Genomic DNA, 13,113 nt, shown 5'->3' with positions numbered 1-13,113 from the left:
TGTATGAGATAACAGAAGGAATAAACAATAATAACTGTGCATATGTTTAAGTCATCTGAAAGTGATTGCAACAATGTGTAAAATATCTGGAAATAGACATTAAAATGGCATCATAATTCCCCAAGAGAAAAAAAATCTGCTTAAATCTTAAATAAACCATGTTTAAATTAAACTGCATCCATTGTCCCCTTTGTGTTACAACTTCAGGAGCTTTCCCATCCTCTTTCTTTGATTACGTGTAATGTGGAAACCACTACTGTTCCTGCTCAGATTGTCTGCCACAGTAGTGGGTTTCTGGAGGTAAATATACTGGCAACATAGCCAAAACGAGAACCTCCCCACCAGTTATAACTCATATGGAAGGGTTGAAGAAACAAGGGCTTTTATGTGCCTTCTCCTTGCTGGCATTTATCTCCCCCAAGCTGAAAAGTCTTTATTTTTCAATAGTAGGTTGTGTGGGGAGTGTGATTAAAGGTATGAGGGAAATGATTCACACTTCACTGCATGATGGCTTGAGGGCTGAAGAAAAGGCCAATAGAAGCAGATGAGAAGGCAAATACAGAACAAAACTCAGGAAGATAGTAGGCAGCAGAAGGCAATACTAGATTAATAACGTGATGGCATCAGGGTTTTTTTCCATTTTTCAAATTCTCCACTTTCTATTACCTATGGAAATAATCTAAACCAATCCAACAATGAGGCGTCTCTAACAAAGTTACCACGGATTTTAACACAGAATCATATCTCAGCATTAAAATAGCCCTGTATCTTACACTCCATTTATTTTCTTTGTTGAATACATTGAAAACTAATTTGAAAGAGTACAACTCTTACAAAACTATTCCCAATAGATGTTATTAAAACTGATCTAGTTCCCTGCAGTACTGTGACTTTGCACTGCCTGTGTTTCCATTGTGATGTTGTAAACACTTTTGAACCACACCACCATAGTTGTATTTTAACAAGGTGACAGAATAATGTCCTTTTCTCTGTTGAATTTTTTCAAGCATTCAGACTTTAGAAATCCTTGCAGAAAATGGCTTATAACTAACAAGAGGAGACTAATTTTTGGCTCCAGTATTATCTGACAGGCTATCATTATCTGTCACTAATGTATTTCATGAAATGGATAAAAGGTCCAGGATATCACTCATGTAGCTGTTTTAAAATGCCCTGAGGTTTTCTGTTTTGTTGTTTTGTTTTGTTTTGTTTTATCTCCATCTGAGTGTGACAAAATGTGGCAGACAGAAGGGCACTGCAGAATACTTCTGAATCATTTCACATATGTTGAACACAAGGTGTTTGAAGATAAGGCTGTGGAAACCAATGCATATATAGATGCTTTTGCCTTACCCTATGCCAGATAGCATAGCACACTTACTAATGCTGCAATTCTACACAGGCAGCCAAGTGCAGACTATTTGATCCTGTATTTACATTGCTATTGTTTATAAGGAAACATACTGGATGTATTTGAAAACATGAGATGACAATTTTTGGTATGAGGGCCAGTTTTGCTTTCTGCACCCAAACAAGCAAGAGGAGTTATAAGTAAGTGTGGAATATAGCACTGTCTGTCTTGGTGTATGATGTTTGATAAAGTACCATGCACCTCTAAGCTAAAATATACCCTCCTTACCTACTCATTTAGTCTCAAAGAATGAGAAGCTCCTGAAGTAATGGGTGGGGTTCTATTGGCTGGCTAAAATTCAGTCGTATCTCATGTTCTCTCTCTTGGTAGTCTCTTGTACTTCTAACCTAGCAATTTTTACAAAATGGAGGTGGGATCTGGCATCTATTGCCTCCAATTACAAACCACCTTTTTTTGCTTACCCTTACAGCTATATGACCTGCTGTCATCTCCAGTCCAAGGCAAAAGAATTGATGTCCTGAGACTGGCTGAAGAAGATTCCTAACCAAGTAGCCAGCTACTCCCTTTTTTCATCTTTCTGTATATCCTCTAGAGACAAAGCTAATGATCACTTTTAGGATAATGGGGTCTACTTTTACTTGTTCCCTATTGCTAATAGATTAGACTGACTACTATAATATGAAGGTGCTCCTGATGACTAGCCCTGTAGATGCTCAAGAACATGTACCCCAGCAGACGAGGAATGCAGCCAAACAAAGAAGTATCTTCCCATAGCTGCCAAATAACCTAGTGGCCAAAGCAACTGCAACTCAATTAAAGCAGTACTGGCTCCTGTTTGTGAGTCTACCCAGACATGATCACTAACTGGAACGTTGGTACTAATTTTCTACTTATTCTGCCATTCCTCTGAAAGTTCTGTGAAGTTCTGCAAAGTCCTGCTTCTACCTGCCCAGCCCACAGGTATGCTCTTGACCCTTCTGAGCTTTGCAAAGATCCTTTTCTAGTTTCTCCTCCATTCAGCCTTCCCTTTCTCCCTGCTGTGCAATGTAGTCAGAGCTTCCCAGGAGTGTCCTGACACCTCTTGGATCAGTGTTTTTTCAGAGAATTTTTCCCCCACCTTGACCTACCAAGAGTGAGGATGTGTGTCTCAGCTTGCTCTGCCAGGTCAAAGCTTATCTGGGACAAGATAGTTGGATAAAGAAGTTTCTTGTTTAGACAACCCATTACAATACTTTGGAAAATAGACTCATTCCTCTCATTTCCAAAGCTGATGACAGAGCTCCTACCACCTTGAAACTGCAACAGTCTGGTGTTTACCAGTTACCTGTTTGCTCTAAACACATTTCACTCATGGCTGCAGTCTCTTCACCTCAACTCCATCTTTCCCTTCCGTTCTCACTACATTCTCCCCACTCAGTGCTGCCTCCTGTCCTCAGTGCTCTCAGGGTTTCCTTCTCACTAGTTTATCTCCCTCCCTAAACAAACCTCAGCCTCTCTGACAGAACAAAACCAAACCTAAAAAGTCTCTCCAATCCCATTGCAGCACAGGGATCCCATCCTCCATTCATGGCCATTCTGGTGTTATACCCCTTCTTGCTCCATCTGCCAACTCTGTGTACATGAGGGGCACAGCTGCAGAGGAACATTCCTCTGGGAGAGGGTTGTCATGTGCCTGATTAAGCCACTAAAACTTCAGCAGCACAATCAACCTACTGTAGCTGTGCTGGGAATTTCACCAGTTTTTCAACGACCTCGGAGCATTTAAGATCTTCAGGGCATGGACTGTCTGCTCTGTACAGTATCTAGCACAGAGGAGCCTTCAGGCACTCTAGGACCAAAAGTAATTGGTATGGGTAATTCCTTTAGATTTATCAGCATAGGGCATTACAAACACCTTTCTAGGTTTCTGAAAGTCTAAAGGGAGACAATTGTTTAACAAAAGGACTTTCCCTCTGGCTCAGCCTGTAAATGCAATAATTTCCATTTTATTCTGTTAAAGAAAAAGACCTCTTCTTGCAAGATGTGTGCATATGTTTATGAGTAGTTTCCTTCCTTCTGTGGAACTAGCTACATTCATAAATCTAAAAACGGGTAAATGTCTCTTCAGCATCAGTGTCCATGACTTCTGGTACATGAACAATTAAAAACTGTATTAATGTTCTCAGTATTGCAGTCAAACGTTAAGTCCTAGATGTTTATGTTAAATATTTGGTTTTATTGGGTGAGTTTTAAGGAATAAATTCAAATAGAATAGGAGAGAAATACATACTTTTTTGGAAACTGGAAATTTTGTATTTTGGAATGTATTTTGGAAATGTTCTCATGCCATTATAGTAATTCCAAAATGGATCTGGTAGGATGCCAAAGTATGAACAGTGCTACTGAATATAAAGCAAACATGAAGAAGGTTAGGCTTGTATAGCTAAGAATAGTTTTGGAATAAAAAAGAACTTTTCAAGTTTGTGTTCTGTTGGAAAGCATTTTTTTCCAAAAAAAAATATGATTCTGAGTGTCAAAAGACCAGCTTTATGTGTAAAGAGGAATCCATCATGTAAGCACATACAGCTTTGAATACTAATGCTGGATGAATGACCACACACATAGCTATCTCACTGGACTCATCACGATGTTCCCTATTTGTAATAGCAAATCAAATTCTTTGTCCAAAAAGAGTCACCACTTACTGCTAAATGCAGTCATGTGATTGTTCCTTAGCCACATGGTACGATTTCTGTTCACTAAATGGCTGACCCACATTTGGGAACATGCCTGAGAAAATCACTGCATTTCAAATTCCACAATGAAAATCAACAAGAAAGCATTTTAAGAAGAGTGTGAAAGAGCAAGCTTATTCAAGACACTTGAGATATTTTTTGCCAAGTTCTACGTCAAAAGTGCCACATATTTGATTAAATTATTGTAGATGTCAGATTTTTAACCTGTTGGCTTCTCCTTCTCCTTGTTTACAGAATCAGAGGAATAGATCTGTCAGTTCTTCAGTATTTTAAATTCCATTTTCTCTTCTTAAATAAGCAACTCACCCACCCTCTTTCTCTGTGACTTTATGGCCTCCTTCCCTCCTGTTTCCAACAAATAACCCATGGTAGAAGTACTTAACATTCCTAGGATTTGCTCCATGACATTACACTTACATACCTCAAGATTGTCTTCACATCACCAGCTCTGTGCAGAGAACTTGCTGGAGTGTAGTGATGATCTTGGATCTGAAATAGATTTAAAACATCTCCAGGTAAAAAGAAATCTTATCAGTGATACATGGGGGTTTTTTTGTGTGCAATGCTTTCTATAAGGTTAACCAAAAGCATACCAAAATGCTATGCAGCCATATATTATTGCAGACATACTTCACCTGACACAGATTTTCAGCTGTTGTACTCCTCACGATCTACAAATTAATATTTTCATACCCCTTTTCCAGTTCTCTGAATCAGTCCGTCCCCCAGCATCACAGGTCCTCCACAAGCCTATTCAGACTCCCTCTTCAGTAGTGGCTTTAGTTGGTCAGCCAGAATCTCTTCCTGCTGACTTATCAGATGTTCTTTTCTGAAGTTTTAGCCTACCATACCAGGAATTAAAAAAAATGTAAGTAGAATGTACACCTTCAAAACAGACCAAACCCACCATTTTTCTACAGGATTAACAATGAAGAGTAAAATAACTTGTAATCTCTCATTTTTGAGAACTGCCAGCTGTAACAAGTCTCATGGGCTAACTAGATTAGTATTAAAAATGTCATTTTGCTTTAAAATAATTGTTAATATATGATTATGACAGATGTGCTCATTTAATGTTCTGTGAAACAAAGGGCATTTTAAGAAGTTGCAATACCAATGCAAAACAGAACTATAACCTGGAATACCAGTTAAAGTGCAATTCAAAGCATGTAGCTGTTATACAATAGAAAATGAGGAGTCAGGGAATGTCAGGATGGAAACCTGTCCACTAAATACACCAATTAGTTAAATATGTCTTTGGAAGGGCAATAAATTGAAAGTGGAATGTCTATGTTTAATAAACACAGCATAGAGCTAGAATTTGAATTTTTAATTCTCAAATTATTGTTGTAGAATGCACAAAAAAATAACAACCGGTGTGCTAACCCATGTATGAGAAACAATTTGGGTAATCTGAGACCAATAGTTTTCTCCCTAACTGCTAAAGATCACTGGACTTGGGGAAAAAAAAAAGAAACCCTGCTTGTAGGTAGGTCTACAGAAGGAATAAAATAGGGACTGGTAGATGATACATAAATAATAGTGCTAAATTTGAAAACCCTTTAGGTGTTTACTGATGGCTGATGTACAGACAGACTTGTAGAAAAGACAGAACTGAGGCACCAGGCAGATGAAACACATTGTGCTACCTTCCTGCAGAATACTGTAAACCACAAGTTTATTCTGATGTTCCCAGATACTGAGGCTGCTATGATGTATCTTTACTGAAATAACTGAAATAATTAGTAAGATACATACCAGAGCATCTTTGAAATCAAGTAGAACTATAGCAGCTGGGAACATGCAGCACTCTTAAAAACATTTCATTTTTTTGCTATCGCATGCAATAGCTTCCCATTGCTATCTATTATTGTAGCATTCGCTCTATTATTGACTCCCACCGTTTCAAAATCATACAGCATTTTATTTCTTGGAAGATACCTCTTTATTTGCTTTCTGAACGTCTTTTTCAGTCTGACTACGTTCTGCATGAGCTCCCCATCTCTGGCATCATATAGGTGTTCCCTTGAAAGGCTCTGTTTACTTCAATAACCTATTCCTTCCTCCACCAAGGTGCTTCCACCCTTCCTATTTTGAAATATCCACCAAAATGGCGTGCTGCAAAATGAAACCTTCCCAATGAGATCTCAAAGCCATTGTAAATATATCCAAATATAATGCCTTTTTTGTTGTTGTTTTAAAGTCTGTATTCAAACTAAGAAAAGCAGATAAAAAAAGTTAAAAAACCTCTCCTTTCAGGTTTCTGTAAATACATTTTTTTCCTAAGAAGTGTGTAACTGTGAATCTGCATGCTGTTCTACATCTGTTCTCTTATCCCAGGCTATGTCCCAGTTGTGTCAACCACTTAAGACAGGAAAATTTGCTTGAGTTGAAATTCAAATTGCTCACTTGCATACATATGTGTAGATTTATTCCTATGTATTACAGGTAGAATGAGAAGAAACTTTAAGAAGTGTAAATAAAGCTGCTTCTGCGTTGTTTCCAGTAGTCCTAGAGAGTGCTGCTGGTAGGATTTTAAATGACATCTATACTGAGCTCTCAAGCCTTTCTCCGCTATTTCCATTCTCATTTCCACATTTTGAAGGACTCTGTAATCTTGTGCTATCACTTTCAAAAGCTTTCTTCTGCTAGGGGATTTCCCTGTTTGCACGGTGAATTTCACTGAAGTCCTGTAAAAAATATCTCTGGGTATTTCTTAAGGGTAAATAAATTTCAGGGAACTAAGTGGAGAGTGTTTCAGCTTGACGTCTTGAGGATCACTTATACTGAACCGTGTAAGTCTGTAAGTGATTCATCTTCTTGTGTATGCTAATTTGCATTATGTTTAAGACAAATTTAAAAATCACCCTATTATACATACACAGTAGATACTTGCTGTACACTTTAAACTTGGATATAGTATCAAGTGAAGCTGTAGTACTCCTGGTAGTCAGGACTTGGTACTCCATTGAATTCTGTGGAAGTTTTGCAGTTTGTCTCATTACCTTCCCCAAAGTGTCAAACGTGTATATACGTATTATATGTACACATAGAAACATGGTATATTGAATCGTGCATTTTATTCAAAACAGCTTCATACGGATTACAGGCCAGAAGTATGCGACTCTCGACATAATCTCAGAAGCAGAATTCTTCTTGCTGTTCAGTTTTCTTGAATTCTATTGGCAGAAACCCCAGCAAAGAATGTGATAATGGAAAATGAAAGTTAGATTGGTTTTCACTGTAAGATAGCTCCTATCATAAATACCTTTGATAACCACCTTAAACTCTACTGAAAATTTTAAATAACCTATAATGAACACCATACACTTAAAAAGACTATATGCATATAAGCAATTGACTTCTTAACTGCATATAACACTAATGAAAGCCAATCAGGCACTCACCCATTTTCTGATAATTAGCAGCTGTTATCTGGCAGATGCCATTTCCTACACATGCTTTTGCTCAGGGTTAGTATGAGAAAAGTTTGCTGAAGGCAGGACTATTTTTGGCCCAGCAACACTTATGTTGCTATGTGCTCTCAGATTACTGGGCAGATAGGCGCACAATGAAGTCAAACAGCTGATCTGCAAAACTGAGAACACAGTGCGGTTTCCTCCACTGGTGCTTGTTTGTGTATAAATATGCACATGTGCACAGGCTATGGGTAATGAAAGGTTATTTTTCTCTAGATACAAGCACTTCTAGATGCTTGTCAAAGAAAAAGGCCACATCCTGCGTCCTGTTACAACCCTCTGTTAAAAAGCAGTGAGAAACCCTTAGCAAGCTCTGTGAAATCACTCTGTAAAGTCGTGCCTGTTTGTACCTTCTGTTTCCTGAGTAATTTAAAGTCGATCTTAGTTAAGATAGAAGGAGTGTGTACCAGTGCTGCTGCAAACATAGCTTCTTTCAGTCGGTTGATAATGGCAACGTTGAGAGCCTTTGATCATCACCATCACAGAAAAGCTTGTGATGGTTACAAATACAGTATCACTTTCAGTTCAGGTTAGATGGGGGATTCTTCCAAGGTCATTGGTAAAATCTAGCCACTACTTTTTCTATAAGGCCTGACTCAGTACCTTTCACCTCTCCACTCTTTCTATTCAGCCATTGTACTGGGTGTCTGGTGAGATACAAGCCAAGCTGTCTCTGCAGGTTAGTTAGAAGAAGCACCCAAGCTTGAGCCCATGTACTTTATTCATGAATGTAGCACCCCCTCAGGCAATGAAACTCACCAATAACCATGGTGGGCCCTGGAAAGGAGACTGTGATACAAAGGTGCATTGGCCTGTTCCATGGATATGTAGATCTGCAGCTTTTACCACAGTAGGCAGTACAAGAATCTCCATAAACAGTACACACAGAAATAATAAAATACCCTGTATTAGATGTTGATATTTAGGTTAGTTTTCTCAACCACATGCCTACTTTATGATTAATTTGCTGCTTTAGTTATATACCACTGATGTGGATAAAAGTTCTACATCCTGTCTCAGTTACAGCCACAGTTACAGAAACAAATGTCTTTCCCTGTGTTTTCACCTAACACAAGGATCCTGTGGGAGCAGGTGCTTCTGGTCAACATGCTACCCTCCCCAAAGCTGCTTCTGCAGAGACAGCAGGAACACCATGCAAATCGCTGTGTGTCAGGAGCACAGCCTGCAGTGCTCTCTCACAAGCGGGGCTGATGGAGACCACCAGTTCTGGCTTTCCCTCTTTGCCCTTTCCTCTTCTGTTAAGATATTTGGGACAGCACAGGGCACCGCCAAGCTTGTTTTGCATTCTACTAGAGGTAGCTTTTCATAATGTGTGGGTGAAGGTAAGTTGTGTGAAGACATGTCAGGAGGGCATCTGGGGTACAAAAGACTCCAAACCCAGACAAGGTCTGTCCCACTGCATGTAAGGGGATGATGACATTGTGTCCATCTTTCTCCTGTAGGCACTTTCCCAGTAGGAGCCTACTGGGCACTAGCAATCAGACACAGTGAGCAATATCTATGCTGTCAAGTATCTGGCGCCCCATCCACTATGCCCTAGCCTCACATGACTATATATAATAGAGATGTCCCTCTCCAAACACAGAGATGGGGAAGGGTGGTAACCTGCTCCACTTCCCTAGTGATGACTATCTCCCTAGTGAGACATTCTTCAGTCTGGTACTTTGTGCCTTTTTCAAAACCCTGTTAGAGGAATGAATACAGCTATGATCCCACTTTCTCCGTAACTCCTTTGGGATGTATAGTTTGTCCATGTAAGCATTCCTGCTCTGGATTAGACCATCCTATGTCGTAAGTGTTCTAATTTGCTTTGAGCTTTGTGATGGATTTTTAAGACATCTTTTTGAAAGTTCATTCTTCAGAATGGGCATGCAATGACAAACTTTGGTCCTGCTGCAACACAGTGTTCCACTTTTTTATCTTGCAGATTAATAAGGTCAAATAAAATCAGGGAAAGAACACAAGTTTCAGATTCTTTCTTCCAATGAATCTAATTAAAGCAATGACATATGACTTAATTCAGTGAAGCCCTTCACGTTATCACTGGAATTACCCTGGCAGGAGAGTCCCCTGAAGAGATCCTTTAGTGAAGATGAGTGGTTGCCTCTGAGAGAAGACACTAGTCTTAATTTTAGAGGCAGGTACCTTGGGTTTTGGTAGTGTTGGGATGTATTAGTTCTCTGAATGGGATGTATCTCGTATATCAGTTAAGACTGGAAATGCTCTGATTTTGTTGAGGGTAGGAAAAGGAAAATCCCAGCTTTGAAAATCTTCATAACTTAAAATTTCTCTTGGACATATTAAAAAAAGAAGACTAAGTTCAGACTTGAAACTGGAAGGGAAATCCCTGACAAGACAGAAAAGGAGAACCTGACATTTACTTAGGACTCTACAACTGAGCTAATTCTCAGTAAAATGCTGTTCCAAGTTGGACAGCCATAGGTTTCAGCACCAGTTGCAGAAGATTACCGAGGGCAGTTACATGGCTTATATCTGTCTGCAAGTCCCTAACTTAAGGCATCTTTTGGAAATTTACTAGTAAACCCTTGCAGAATTTTTTTTCTACACACACACCCCTCCCCACCACCACCACTCTAGATTTCTAAATACTCTTCAGTGCCATTCATAGAAGTCAACAACTGAAGACTACAATTCCACCCGACAAAAACCACCTTTCCTTTCTGCAATGTTAAACAAGTCTAGTGGGAGAAAACAATTACCAGGGACTTGCTACTGCAGTAAGCAAATGTCAGTCTGTAGAAAAAACCAAAAATATTATAGAGTAGAAAACAGATTACCAAAAGCAGATGAGCCTAAGGGAGAAAAATACCACTTTGATCTACCGTACTCTTTAATGTCAGCCATATACAAGTGGGAAGAAAGACCTTGGTCTCTGACCATCTTTTTAGTACATTTCAGTTAAAGACATGGGAATACAAGTCTACACAGGTATGTGCTAAATGAAGAAAACACTTAGGTTTAAAACTGAAAAATCCCAAATGGAAGAGATATGTACATTTTATTTTAATAATTACTCTTTGTACAAATTTTTTCATTGGTTGGTGTCAGGGAAACTAGTGATGGGCTAGAAAACTTCCCTGATAACATGAATCTCAGAGGTGATGGAAACATAGGAAGAATGCTGATACTATGTAAGAATTTCTGTATGACTTTGAGCAATGAAGTAGTACAAATGGTAAGAAATTTGGCAGTAGAAGCTGTGTCTTTGCTGTACAGAGCAATCACCAGCTACCCAAATACCAGCACTGTTCTTTGACCATGATGAGGCAAATGAAGCTGTAGGAAGCATTAGGCAAACTGATTTTAGTTGGAACCACAGTGCGGAAAAACAATCCACCTGGCTTTGAGAAGAGTTAGGTCATTGTATGAAAGGGATTACATGATATGGTTGCCTGCAGTAGCAGGGGCCTGTGTTTCAGGAAGCCTGGATCTGTTTGTGGAAATCAAAGCAAAAACAAGATCAAGATGACAAGTGCTACTTAAGTTGCTGAAAATACACCTTGCAGCAGTATGTGAATTATAACGTCTGCAGTAGCCTGAAAACTATCATTTGTTCAGATTTTTCATTAAATCGGGAAGCAAGGACTCAGAGAGTCTTCTTTTTTATCTATACACAGCAGCTTTGCCTCATTTTCTGTAACCATTGAGAAGCTTTGCCAGCAACGAATTAAAAGGTTTAGAAACAGGGAGGAAAAAAGATATTTCCTTGCTTTGTTGATAACTGGATAAAGCAAAAAAGGATACTTGTGAGATAGGTTGGTAAAAGGATCACTGACAGGCCTGAAATGATCTAGAAGCAGTGGGCGCTGGCAAGGCAAACATAATTCATTTATTGCAAAGCTGTGCACTTCCAAGCATGATCCAGTGGATAGATCAACATTATCACAGTAGGTTCCCATGGCATCTGCTGCAGAGGGGTGTACCACTCTTCCGAGTAAGTGCTGTCTGGCAATATACAGTCAAGTCTTGTGAGATATCCTCAAAAGGGATATACCAATTACTTTAATGGAAAGAAAACAGTTTGCATACATGATTGAACTTTCATGTTATCTGTATAAAGGGCCTGGGGAGTGTGAAATGACTCATGGGTGGCTTCTTTTTTAGAATATTGCTGAATAAGTTATTAGACAGGCAGCTACCCTCAGGCCAGTATATTGGGCTGAGGGAATAGGTAAATACAGAAAGAAAGAATGAAGGGATAAAGCATGTGAGAGAAAGCAGTTGCTCGTACAATACTGTCCTGCTTCCAGGCAAATACACTTTCTAGTGTCTTAAATTTCTTCCTGTAGTAACAGACTGAGTACTGTACTGAACTTTAAAGACCTTCATTAGTTGCTAAGTTGTGCTGAGACCAACCACAGTGCAACTATTCAATAAAGATATTTCATAAATATGTTACTAGACTGCTTAGCATCTCAGTACCAGAAAGAAACAAAAAGCCCCAAAGACCAAGCACAAATTAGAGCTGTTAATCTTTAAAGACAGCTGATCTTTCTGAATATTCTGGGACTGACTTCTTTCTCCCTGATACTAACAGAGATTGGTACATACAAGAATCACTCCTGTTATAAATGAGAACTGTTTGCTTGTTTTCTTTAGATGAGCATCTTTTTCATAGCCATACCATGGAATTAGCTTGCATTTGTTCATTCCTGAGGATCTGCCTCCCCAATTTACTGACATAGCTAGCTATGCTGTCATTCAAAAGCACTCAAGTTTGTGTAGGGAAAGGGGAGAAGCTGGTGTACTGAAGTGGCTGTGGGCAGTTGGGAGGTTACATCCATTGAAAAAGACTATGACTGCAGCAAAGAGATCTTTCCTTCAGCAGTTTTGTTCAAGCTGTGAAACAGAATGGGGTACTCAATTATTTATTTTAAGTTAAATAGTATGATTCACGCTTGCACCATATCAGAACTGGTTTGATTTAAATGTAGTCTCTCTCCCAGTCTATGTATGTCTACCCCAGGAAAAGCAGCAACAGCATAAGGAAAATTATTATTTCACTGTTCCACCATTTCCTGCCAGACTCCATCAACATGAGAACAAAACTGTCATGCAACATAAATAAGGTAATATGAAAAAATGGTCGCTGAAACTAGACTAAGCGGTGCTTTCAACATGCAGGAAGATTCTGCTTTGATTATATTTGCAGTTGTCAGTTAATATCTACCTGACAAAGAGAAACAGATTTCTTTCTCCCTCCCTTCAAAGCTCTTCCCTCCAATATTTATTTTACTGAAGTCTCATCAAGTTATAAACACCAGCTCAGAGCTCTTCTTAATTACTGCCTAAGAACATGACTGCAGTGGATCAGCAAAAGTTAGGCTAATTTTAAAGTTTTTGTTTTCCAGCTTATTTGTGGTATGAGAGGGAGATAGGCTATGAAATTGCTATCTGATTGAATTTCACCATAAGAAAGTTTTCAGGGCTATCCAAATAATAAAAAAATGCCTCATTCAATTCCCTACACACAGTGTGAGTCTCA

General features: G+C 39.0%; 1 long non-coding RNA gene across 1 annotated transcript in view; it reads right to left on the bottom strand.

Annotated features, from left to right (window-relative positions):
* The window catches only part of LOC129784820 (uncharacterized), a 50,724-nt gene extending 45,608 nt beyond the window's left edge, over positions 1–5,116 (bottom strand). The window contains exons 1-2 of the long non-coding RNA XR_008747938.1: positions 4,801–5,116; positions 4,529–4,596 (exon numbers count right to left, since the gene is read on the bottom strand). This is a non-coding gene — a long non-coding RNA (uncharacterized LOC129784820). The remainder of the gene's footprint in view (positions 1–4,528; positions 4,597–4,800) is intronic.
* Between the last annotated feature and the right edge of the window lie 7,997 nt (positions 5,117–13,113).

The sequence above is a fragment of the Falco peregrinus genome, chromosome 6, assembly GCF_023634155.1.
Source record: "Falco peregrinus isolate bFalPer1 chromosome 6, bFalPer1.pri, whole genome shotgun sequence".
NCBI lineage: Eukaryota > Metazoa > Chordata > Aves > Falconiformes > Falconidae > Falco > Falco peregrinus.
The sequence above is the reverse complement of the archived record's forward strand: the minus strand, read 5'-3'. Positions and strand labels throughout refer to the sequence as shown.